This window comes from Mycteria americana, chromosome 2 (genome assembly GCF_035582795.1).
Source record: "Mycteria americana isolate JAX WOST 10 ecotype Jacksonville Zoo and Gardens chromosome 2, USCA_MyAme_1.0, whole genome shotgun sequence".
Lineage (NCBI taxonomy): Eukaryota > Metazoa > Chordata > Aves > Ciconiiformes > Ciconiidae > Mycteria > Mycteria americana.
Window position 1 is genome coordinate 50,710,006 of NC_134366.1, and position 12,241 is coordinate 50,722,246.

The window sequence follows — 12,241 nt, forward strand, 5'->3', positions numbered from 1 at the left end:
ATTATACTGTCTAATTTGAAGAATGATTCTCCCTTTTCCTTACACACTGTACTAGATGCCTATTCACCAAACACCACTGAGAACACCAAATTGTGTGTTTCAAAGATTTTCTCTTGTGCCTTTATAACATTACTGAAGTGCTTCATAAACATTAGGTAGGTTTTAGCCTTGTGATACAGCTATAAGACTGTATTATGAAGTCCATGTAATAAATGCAGAACCCAAGCACAGAGAGCATGTCTGAAAGTGTTGAGTATGTCCACTATGACTGTATGCTCAACATAAGGCAGATGCTTTTGCACACTTATTCAGGGAACTCAGCATGGAACATACTACAAAATTGTCTTGTAAGTAGTATGTCAGTTAAAAACACAAATTATATCATATAGTTCTCTATGAATAAACAGGAGTTGTATTTGACTAAAGCATTCAGCTTCACGTTTGAAGCTTTACTGTGTAGTACCCTATACTGGCTTCTGGTACAACAATAATCAGATTAATTCTGTTTGGTAAACTATATGTTAAAAAGAACGCATATGTTCCTAAAATAACATGTTTCCATTTGAGAGTTTTTATTCATGTCCAGCAAGAAAGAGGAGAAGGTATTATTTTTACAGATAGTGTAAGCTAAAGCACTAGACTGTGAACTGAAGCAACTAAAAGGAATTGCACATTCTCTTCAATGAACTTAATGAGAAAATTGAAAGGGGGCTAGAACAAACATCCAAGGGTCATTAATCTAAATGAAGCATTTTATGATTTTATGTCACCTATCAGAGCCCTGGTTGTTCATATTTGCTGAAATCATGTTATGTAAAGGAAATACAATGAGGTAATAAGGAATGAAAGTCATGCTAACAGAACAACCATATTTATGAAGAACTGAGGATTACTTAGAAGTCATATATGCGCATTAAGTATAAATAATGGTTTCCTATTTTGTATTGTTTTCCTATTTCTCTGATCCTTGCATTCACCTAAATGTAATAATGATGATTATATAGAATCTATATGAAGTTGGAGTGGGAGCGGGGGCTGAGCATAAGAAGATTTATTACATTGTACAGGACTGGCATGTGGACCTAGAGACAAGTAAAATACATCCACTAAATTGGTCAAAGCCTAACAAAACAATATAATTGTATGCACCTATATGAACATTTTAATGTAGCTAAGTAACAGCCTCATTCAACCAAATTTGTTCCATTTTTCTTGCATACAGAAATGTGTAAAAGCACAAGTTACACCAACAGAAAACGCCATACATTCTGAGAGGGAAAGAAGAGTTTATATAAGGAAAGAAACTCATTATTTCTAAGTTCAGAAGCCTGAACTTAAGGACAATTTCTGTTCTTATTAAGTCGATAAAAAAAATATCCACATGCAAGGGAAATCCCAACAAGTTCCCTACATAGGTCAGGAGAACCTGCATGCTATTCTCTCCTGTGCCACCTAACAACGCTCAAACAGACAGTTATGGCGCCTTGGACACAGGCAGGTCATAAGAAAGTCCCAGGACTACAGATAGGAAGAGTTACTATATTTGAGGTTCATTTTCCAGGGCTAAATGTACCAGTTAAATTAAAAGCTTACATCATGCCTGTAAAACAGAATTTTGCTGATCTGGGTATAACAATCCGGGATGTAAACAAGGTCATTTAAACACCACAGACTCCCAAAAAGAGCAACTAATGTAACAGCAATCACGTGGACAAAACGAAGTTTTGCCAGCACAAACCTTCTTATGCTTACGGCATATTGGAATTACTTACCCCAGCAAAAGCTGCTTACTTTGCTATGTCAGCAGCATTTAAACTGAGAACACATTGGCAGTAAAATACAATAGAATACCAAGAATAGCTAAGCAATCCTAGTTCAGGCAAAACCTAGAAAAACTCTTTTGTGGTAAAGAGTAAATTATGAAACAATTGGTTTCAGAAACTGTAAGCAGTCCCAATTGTTACAGCATTACAAAGTCAGCAATACTTTCTGCTGAAATAAGCTAAGATGAAACTATAGCCAATATGGCTATTCTTAAAGGTCACCTGCAAACCTTTATAATTCAAACAAGAATTAGCTGCAGCCTTTAAAGAAAATTATACACATAACTTAGCTACAGCATAAAGCCACATCAAGCAATGTATTAAGACAAAGCTTAAATCTGATTTATCCCAACTTTGTGTATATGTGTGTAAGAGAGTGTGACATTATCACATTCTTTGTTGCTATCTTACAAAGTTTTACAAATGAAAAGTCTTAAAGCAGGTGAAAGAGGACTTTAGCTATGGAATTTATTTCATAGAATGGTTATATTCTAAATCAAAAGTAGTTTGGTTCTTTCTAGACTTTTTAAAAATTTATATCAAATCAGGTCCTATCCTGTTTGGAAAACATACAGAATCATAATCGTATATATAAGCAAATTATAATTCTACATATCAAGTACTTGCATTTTCTTCTCATTTAAATCTACACCCAAATAAACAACATTGGCTCAAAGTAACTGGTCATCTGATTTTATAAGACTTGCCATCAGTATAGTCCAAATTTTTAATTCTCTAATAATTTTCAGAATGAGATTACACCTCCTATTTTGCTTTCAAAAAATATGCAAGATCTGTTTTTCTAAGACATCTTAAATTGCCTTCTTACAAAATACAAACCTACTGGAAGACACTGAACACAGAACAAAGGCTTTTTGTTACAGGTGTGATACCTTACCAATCCCAGACACCTACTCTGAAGTAAGAGCCTTACAACAAGACTTCTGGTTTAGTTTAAGCTTTGTGTCCCAGCACTTGCATGCAAAAGGAAGTACCGTACACCAGGATGTGAATTTACACTGCCTTGCCTTCACTTCTCACAGGAATAATTCTGGTACTCACTAATGAAAGTAGTCTTGAGGAGAGAGCATAAGACTAACTCCTTTCTTACTGGGCATCAAGAATATCTGTACTGGTTCCCTATACAGAATTCTTCGTCTGATGAAAATGCGATGGGATATTTCAGTTGTATGTGTTCAAGCTGGGTATTATACCAAGTTAGAAAAAAAAAAAATTAAAAAATTATAGAGTGAAATCAATAAAACTTCTGATCTTGTGTCACTTGCAAAGCAATTTAATAATGTCACCATTTTATTCCTCTAATTAAAATAGTCTAACAATTAAATATTCTTACTTAACTAGCTACTTAGCTTTTTTTAACTAAGCTTTTTTAGTAAATTCTCTGCTCAAATACAAAACCATCAATTCTACATGTCTAGATTGCTGTTTTCCTCCTTCATAGGTAGGATTTGCCTGTAGGTAGACTATACATACAGTGGCACCTGGTCCCTAAATAAAGGAAACAGGGCAAAATTCTTCTGTAAAAATACAGAGCAGTGAATTTTCCAAAACACTGAGATTTGTGCTCTCAAGTCACTTCATTTTCAAAAACCAGTATATTATAGTATTGTCATAAGTTTTTATAAAAAAAACTCACAGATTGCTACACTTGGAGTAAACACTACTAGTTAGTCTTTCACTTCTCATTATACAGAATAAATACCTTTTCTAGAAGGCCAGCAATGCAACAAATAAGACATACCTCACAATAAAAACCAGGAGTTAATATACAAACAGCATTTTATTTTGACCCCTGACATATGACTTAGGAATTCATGCTCTTTACACCATAATGCACTGCAGTCTGCTGCTGTTCATGTCTGTATTTTTGGTCTGGATAATTCACAAAAAAAAAAAAAAATCAAACCCACAAGTGTGCAAATGTTTGTATTATCAAACTGAAAAGCTGCAATAAAGGCTAGAGAATAAACACAAAATGGCCAATGCCATTTACAATAAACACACCCATGACCTCATGCCACTTTAGCAGCATAGAAAGAGAAAGTTGGTGGAGATGGTCAACTGGAAACTGCTCGATCTCGCTCACTCTCAAACAGCTAGTAAACTCAGGAATATGAGTTTCTAAGTTGGAATAGCCTCTCAAGGCCATTGGTACCTTGAATAAATTAGAGAGGAGTTCACATAAATTGACTCTTTTTGGGTGAATCCCAAATAATAAAGACCCACCACTGAACTGGAAAGTTTCAAAGTCATCTTACTGCCACACCTTCATACCATGCCCTTCAGTAGCTGTTCAAAGGTAAACACAATGATCTTACCATTGATTTTAAGAAATATTATAGCAAGGCACAATTTACAATGGTATCTACCATAAAATACATTAGTGAGAAGATCTATCAACCTTATCTTTAGGGGTCCAATTATTTTAAAGTCAATTTTCTTGAACAGAGTTATTCTTCAATTCCAGTTCCTAAGCCTTCTCAGCTACTGTAGTTTACATTTCAAATGACCCAGGGGGCAAGAAGGAAGAGAGGACTTTTGGACTTTCTGCAGGCAGAAAATTACGTTGGATACAGAATAATTAGATTTTTATTTAATGCTTTACTTTTTGTAGCAGACAGAAAGGAAGATAAACACAACAATGAAGATCTGTATGTAAGAGAGATATGCATCACCATTATTTGATGATTATATTTTAAAGACCTTTCACAAGTGTATAATTAATATTGAACATGGGAACCATAACAAGGAAAGGCTGACTGCTATTCATAAATACAAAGGAACAAGATTTGAGCATTAAAATAAACATACAACTCCACTGTAAGAAAAATATCTGAAGTAGGATTATTTCTTCTTTCAAATATCTTGAGTATTTCCTACAACTGTCAAAGAATGTGAAATTCAAGGAAAATATTTTTCAATAAGTATAACATGAAGATTTGTATTAAATGTACTGATCCATAGCAGTTTTGTTTTTATCATGTATAGCAGATGAATTGTTAATAACTTCCAGTAATTATACAGTGAAATAAAAGGGGCTTACTTTCAGTCCCAGCATAAGCTCAAAAACTGTCTGTTGCATACATTTATTGGAAGGGTGTCAATGCAATCCCAGTCATTTTGCCAACAGTCTCAGCAAGCTTACTGAAGGAGAAGAGTTTGTATTTTCAATTCCTGTTCAGTTTCCAGCTTCAAAATTCATATTTTTATAGGAATATTTGTCTTTTGATATGCCTAACCACAACATTGTCTTTCACCAATTTCCCATTATTTCCTACAATTTTACCCTTGCCTATTCACAAGTAGTATAGAATACCTAACCAACAAGGCTAAGATAGAATGTCCCCCTTTTTTTATATAAAATCATAATACAAAATGATTCCCAGTCAGTGAAGCAGGAATTGCAAGAGGGCATGAAAACTATATTAAATTTAAAAAAAAAAATTAGAAATTAAGTGTATGTGTTATCAGCCGCAAATATTACAGACCTACAACATGGTATAAAACAAGAAAACACTATGACCAAAAGCTTGCAGGGCACTAAGGGTTATAGTCATAAATAAAAATGTTTGAAGCTCTCTGACAAAGCTGCAGCCTCTGCAACCATGCTCTGCACATTCAGTGGCAAGATAAAACTTCTGCCTTACTGGAAGTATATCAATTTCCTGCTTTTTAGGGTATATTACCTTTGTTTCACTTTTAAAAAGAAATTACATTATGTTTGGCTCCTTAAAAACATCTGATTTAAAAAACTGTATTTCTTTCCCGTGAGTACTAAGTCCTGAGGCATATTTTTCTTGAAAAGTTTATATTAATATTTCCATTATGTGTTATCTTCATGGTCTCTTCACACCTATGAGGCGATGCTTCCTCCTAGCTTTGAAAAATAATTGATTTAGTCTAAAACATTAAAAATACATATTCAAGCCCTTTTCAATAGTCTCCTGTTTTCTTCCTTGCTGAGATTATAACATATCTTCATTTACCCTGATATCAACGATTTGAGATTTAAGCCCATAGAGTTCCAATTCACATTGTTGATGACACTCTAGAAAGGACAGATTACTTCTCTGAATGGACTATCTGCGAAGTGCTAGGATCTATAATGTAAAGTAATATGCCAGGCTATTCCTAGTTGACCAGTACCATCAGAATAAAAAAAAAAAAAAAAAGCAACGTTCCTCCTGAGATTAGATTTTTTTTAAATACAGAGCCTAGCTTTCTGTATATAATAACTTTAGGTGGTTCCATTCTGGGACATAAAAATAGACCAGTATTGCTAGTGATAATACCTACACAGCACAGTTTATTTCAGTTTGTTCAGTGACATGTTTCAATATGGATACGTGGTTGATAATTTTTCTATTCCACTTATCTCTAAGAAACCAAAACAGGAAAACTATGCATTGATTTACATATTATACAAACTTGCAGAAAATGACAGAAACTGATCTACAAAGCCATAAACTGACACTAACTGTAGTTTTGATTAATTCCATTTTCCATGATCATTTTACAGATTTTTTTTTTCCTCTCATTGTGCATAACAATCAAAACTGTATTCTGAGCTCTACATGACAGTTACTAGAAATTAGAATTTACTAGAGAACAAAAGCTCCATTTAGGGACAATTTTCAAAATTTGAGGTTAATCTATACCACAATTTGCAAACACACTCAAAATTATTCTATTCAAATTGTCTTAACACATTTTAACATTGGTTTTATTTCACTCTGAAAGAAAACATTTTCAGGAAAACTGGACTGTACTAATGTGTCCAGTCTTAGACGAAATAACTGGATGATTGTCCTTTCTGCTAAAGACTGACTTAGGAGACTCATTTCCAAATCCCCGATCAATTTTATTCAAAGTGATCTAGTAAGTACTCCAGTTCCAGGCTCAACTGAACCAAAGCATGTCAATCATCCATTCCAAATTTTGGTATTTCTGTGAAGTATATCTATGTTTTAGTTTAGACAAAATAACATATCTCGATGAAATTTTGTTAAGAGTTTGTATTACCAGAATGGAGAGCAATGAGGACTTAACAGTGATACAAAAATCAGTAAGAGTCCTGTGGAAAAGAAATGCAAACCTTACTTTAAAAATACACATCTCACAATCAGGCTCTTGGGATGTCTATAAAAATAACCATATTTCTTCATAAACTTTCAATATCACATGAATTAAAACACAAAGAATTTCAAGTATGCTCAAGTGATCATGATAATTTCTGATAAACCTACTCATCTCCTGAAGTATCAGAAATGATACAATTGAAACCCTTTTAATTACAATCATGGTATCTTACTCTGAAAATTGATTTTAAGAAGTACTATGCCTCAAGAAATTTTTCAGCTTAAGGATGAAGTTCACTAATCGTCACAAATGGAACTGATGAAAGTCTAGTAAATCTTACTTCCCTTAAGGATCCTAAACAATTTTTTTTAGCAGAGCTTTTTTGATGTTGTAGCTGTTAAAGCTTGAAGATTAATATTTTCTGAAGCTTTTGCCAGGTTGTGATTGCATATTTTAGACTGGTTTTGTATCCAACACGAAAATAAGAAAAACAATTCCATTCTTCCTCGAGTTTTAAAGAATTGTTTGAAGACAAGGAAGCACAACAACGTCAGTCCTTTCTCTATGTCTTCTACTTTTTAACTTCATATTAAATAAAAATTGCATTAAAGTTTTTATAAGTTAATTTTCAGATTTTTATTTAACATAAAATACATCTTGATGTTTCACAAAATTATAATACTGTCTAGAACAAATCAATAGCTGGTTAGACAAGTTATTTCAACCATTCCTCAGATACTTTTCCAAAGCCTTTTTTTTTTTTAAGCATTTGTGTATTTATAACTTTAAAGTCAAGCCTGACTGAGATTTCAGCCCTAAGTAGGTACAATTCCTTAAATGTAAAATCATTGTTTGCTAAATAATTTTAACTGATTTGATATATGAAAAAGCTACAGACAGTTCTGAAAAAACTTTTAGTCATACAATTTAGTTTTAGGTAGTCCTGAGAGGAGCAGGGAGTTGGACTTGATGATCCTTACGGGTCCCTTCCAACTTGAGATAGTCTATGATTCTGTGATATGAAAAACACAATAGTATGTCAAGCAACTTTTTCTTGCTTCTGGCCTTCTACAGCTAAGCACTCTCATGCCTGAGAGTGTTCATGCAGAACTATTTGCACAAATAAGGATTGCAATTAGCCTTTTACATCAATCAAGATCTTAGTTATTATTCTTATCCCTAAGAAATCCCTAAGAAACACAATCTGTTAAAGGAAAGAATAAGGGTGAGAAAGTACTTCATTCACCAACAAAATCAACACTCTACCAGTAACCTTGGAACATTTCCAAGACAGCAAAGCATTCACTTTACACCTCAGACTTCCAACACTTTGTTAGCCAGGTAATGTTAATGAAAGCTTCTGAACCCATATGGTTTTTTGAAAGGTGATCTGTAAGGTGTAAACAAACACACCCATCTGCTAAATTACTGACCTATGTTTTCAATGCACTAAATAAGGAAGGTAAAGTAGGCCTTACACCTTCAACCTAACTCATTTGAGACTCCTCTCTTTTTACATTTCCTGCAGACCATGACAGAGCAAGAAGCAAGGAAGCAGCATGAAGAACATTACATGGGTTTGGGACTGTTCTGAAATAGTCTGCAGTATTGTAAATCCTTCTACATATTTCCCCCCTCCAAAAAAAAATTCTTACTGAATTTAAAATAGAATAAAATAAAATAAAATCAAACCCAAAAACCTTTGGACTGATAGAGCGATGGCTGACCAGGGACAAATGGAAGGAAGTGGGTGAGATAAAAGCAAAGGTCCCAGTTCACACACCAGAGATCGCTTCCTCAGGCAGTCAACTAACATTGATTTCAAGTGTCTCAATTCCTACGAAATTTCATTCTACTACATGACAAAGGGGCTGTCACAATCTCTGAAGAATGGCAGAAGTTTGAAAGAGTGATACAACAGAAGGCTGGCAAGGTTTCCACAAAGCAAGACCTTTTCTTCACAGAAGCACTTGTAATCAAGCATGACTTAGATATTCTAAAAATTAAGGAATATCTAAAGGAGAGAAGAGCCATTAAAGCGAACTTAAGCCATCCATTCAACAATGGGATTAAAATCTGAATTGAAAATGAAGATCAATGTTTCAGATTTTCATTTGTGTAGAGACTTCAGTTCTTGCATGTGTGATTACCTCTAACTGTTCTTTCCATGCAGTCTCTAGGGAAGAAACTGGTAAATATTTTGGAATTTGCTAAAAATCCAAGTCCATTTTCTGTTACTGAAAGAAAGAGGACACAAGGGCAAACCCATCCTGAGCTGAAAAAAAACTAGGTAAAAATGAAGTTTTAAAAAAATTATTTTTAATAAATATTAACTACATAACTACAAAACAACCTTATCTATATTCACTTAATAAGACTGTAAGCAGGTAGAACACCACCACTCTGTTACAATAACAAGGTTATCTTTCAGTCCTCTGAATATTTCCTCCATTTAAAAAAAAAAAACAAAAAAAAAAAAACCAAAAAAAACCCCACAAAAAGCCTATCTAAAATATGTGATTTATCTATTAAAAAAAGAATGAGCAAGAAAATGTTGAGAAAACATTTGGGAATAGTAGCATTTCTGACTTGGATCTGCATGAGAATTTAGGTGTCCTCATGGTCCTAGAATTTCTAGTCATAAAAAGTATGCATAAAAAGCACATCTATCTTTATATATGTGGAGAATATGGGCCTAAAATTGGATTTGCAATATTCAGAACACTGAGCAGGGATCTGGCTGATCTAGCTAATATGAAGGCTTAAAATGCTCCTATCTTCCAGGTTCAGTAATCAATACCCATTTAGGATTCACAGCCTCATGCATTACTTGCTTCTCATCTTTCTTTTTAAAAAAGGTAGTTTTGGGATTTTGTTGTGTTTTGTTTTAATGGTTACCAAATGTCTTCCTTAGAAGTGTAAAGGAGACCTAGGTTCCAAACCTCTTCAACCCCAGCCTTCTCTCTTCAGGGAAATTTAGCTAGTCAGTAGGCTATGTTCACCCTACAGATGGTTATGCTCCAACCTCTCTTTGTGAAGCTGTCCTACTGAAAAGAAAAAGAATTAGAGGTTTATTAGACCACAGAAGGAGAAAATGACTTTGTCACCTATTTTTTCAGTTCATCATCTGGCAAAGTGAGATCAAAGTGTGTACCTTGTTTAAAACTCTCTGCTTTCATAGGAGAGATTTAAAAGACAGAAAATGTGATGTTATCAGATACTAACTTTTGAGAAAAGTCAAATGCGGGGTGAAAATCTAGGTATTACAGACATTCTAAGCTGGACAAATGAGCAGAAGCTATTCTGAAGAACAGAACTGGTGGGCACACACAGAGCAAGAACGAAGACATTCATTTGAAAGGGATGAAAGGTCAAATCCATGACAGATCTTTGAAGAAGTCAGTCAGCACGTGGACAAAGGAAAGGTGGTTGATATAGTATTCCTGAGCTTTCAAAATGTATTTTATAAGGACCCCTACTACTGGCTCTTAAAAAATAGGCAGGACTGTTCAGATTGCAACAGGTACAGCTAAAGGAGACAATATGCCAGAAATTTATGAAGTAGTATGTGCTTCTTTTTCACTGCAAGAACTTGATGGCATCAAATTAAGTGGCAAGTGCCAGAGTAAACAAAGAAATCCAAAGAAAACCCCTAAAGATGATAAATCTTCATATGCAGGTAATTATGCTATGGAATAATTATTAATGCTGAAAATTATTTGCCAAATATCTTTTTGAACCCACATAAATGAAATTAAAATTACTCATCAATAGCTATTATCTACAGAACACCATGTCTTCTTATACGGCTTCCAAGAAAACAACTCAGAGGGGGCTGAGAAAGCCTGCAGAAAGTATTGCCACTCGCTTGCTTTCTTCCTATAGTCTTCTCTGGGCACCTACAGTTGAACACAAAACAATGGATTGGATGGTGGTTTAGATTTGCTTCACACTGAACAGAGGATTTGCAGCAGAACTGAATTAATTCAAGTCTGCAACTCCAACTGTAGCACTCTAATCAGCTGACCCTTCCTCATTACCTGCTTATTTTTTATTTGCTATTTATATTCACAATGGCAAAAATTCACTATTGAAAATAAAAATAACCAAGAATGAATGGTATTTTCTCCTTCTGTTTAATGGTTTACATTAAAAGAGTAAATATGTGAACCATACGATATGACACTTTTCAACAATTGACTTAAGAGTAACATCAAGTAGTAGCCTCATATTTTTAAAACTTAGACATTCAGCAATTGATCAGCAACACGAAAGAGGAAACAAAATTAAAGGTATAAGGTTAATAGCTAATTTCTTTACTGAAGGGGAACTTTTATAAAATGTAACGCTGAGGAGTTGTGTTTTACATTAAAAAGGGTGATTAGTATTACAGTCAGTGCATGACTAGACTAGGAGAACTCACTTGCAATAATGAACTCTGACCACCGCCTTTGATATGAATTACAATGATGTGTGACTTGACAACAGTGTTATTAGCTGACACACAACTTAACATTTCAAGAGTCTGTTTCTGGGTAAGTCTTCTTGCCTGGTGTATTCAATAAAGCAGCACATATGCAAATATTATACCAAGTAATAGGAATAGCAAAGATCATACGAATTCTTTGCTGTTTTATATTAGCATTATTTCTCTAACAAGAAAATGAGGGTTTTTACAACTCAATTTTCATAGATGTGAAACTAGTGTAATCAGAATCAGGTTCAAAATCTACATAAATATTCCCCAAAGTTCTAATAAAACTGTATCATCCTCTGACAATCTCTCTCAATCCATCTGCATTGTGATTTTCTCACTAATGCTGTACACCTCTAACATGCAATTCTACTGTTCAGTTCAGTTGGACTAGGCCCTATAGACTTACCTGTTATGAGAACTACTCCATAGTATTTTATTCATATTCATTACAGAAAACAAGAAAACACATAAAAACAGAGAAGTAATTTAGAAGCAAATAGATCTACTTTTTAAAGTGAGCACTTCAACCTTAAACTTGAAAATTAAAATGACTAATGAGAAGAACAAAGTGTTTTTAAAGCAATTAATATAAGCCCACATTAATCAATTCACCAGGAAAGGAAAGCACTGAAGTGCTAGCCCTCTCATATAATGGCAAAGAAAGTACAGCAGGTTCAAAGATAATCTATGCATGATGCTAACAAATGCTTGTGAACAGAATCACAATTCTACCAACACAAACCAATTAAAAGCACCACACTGAACTCCAAAGAGTTTGGGGGGTTTTTTTACTGCTTGTTTTTTTGAAATCGAGGCCATGGATATTCGATAGACCATTTCA

At 34.0% G+C, this 12,241-nt stretch overlaps 1 protein-coding gene across 9 annotated transcripts in view; it reads right to left on the minus strand.

The window, feature by feature from the left end:
* ULK4 (unc-51 like kinase 4) overlaps nucleotides 1-12,241 on the minus strand; it is a 262,151-nt gene that overhangs the window by 129,937 nt on the left and 119,973 nt on the right. The gene's annotated exons all lie outside the window — the stretch shown is intronic.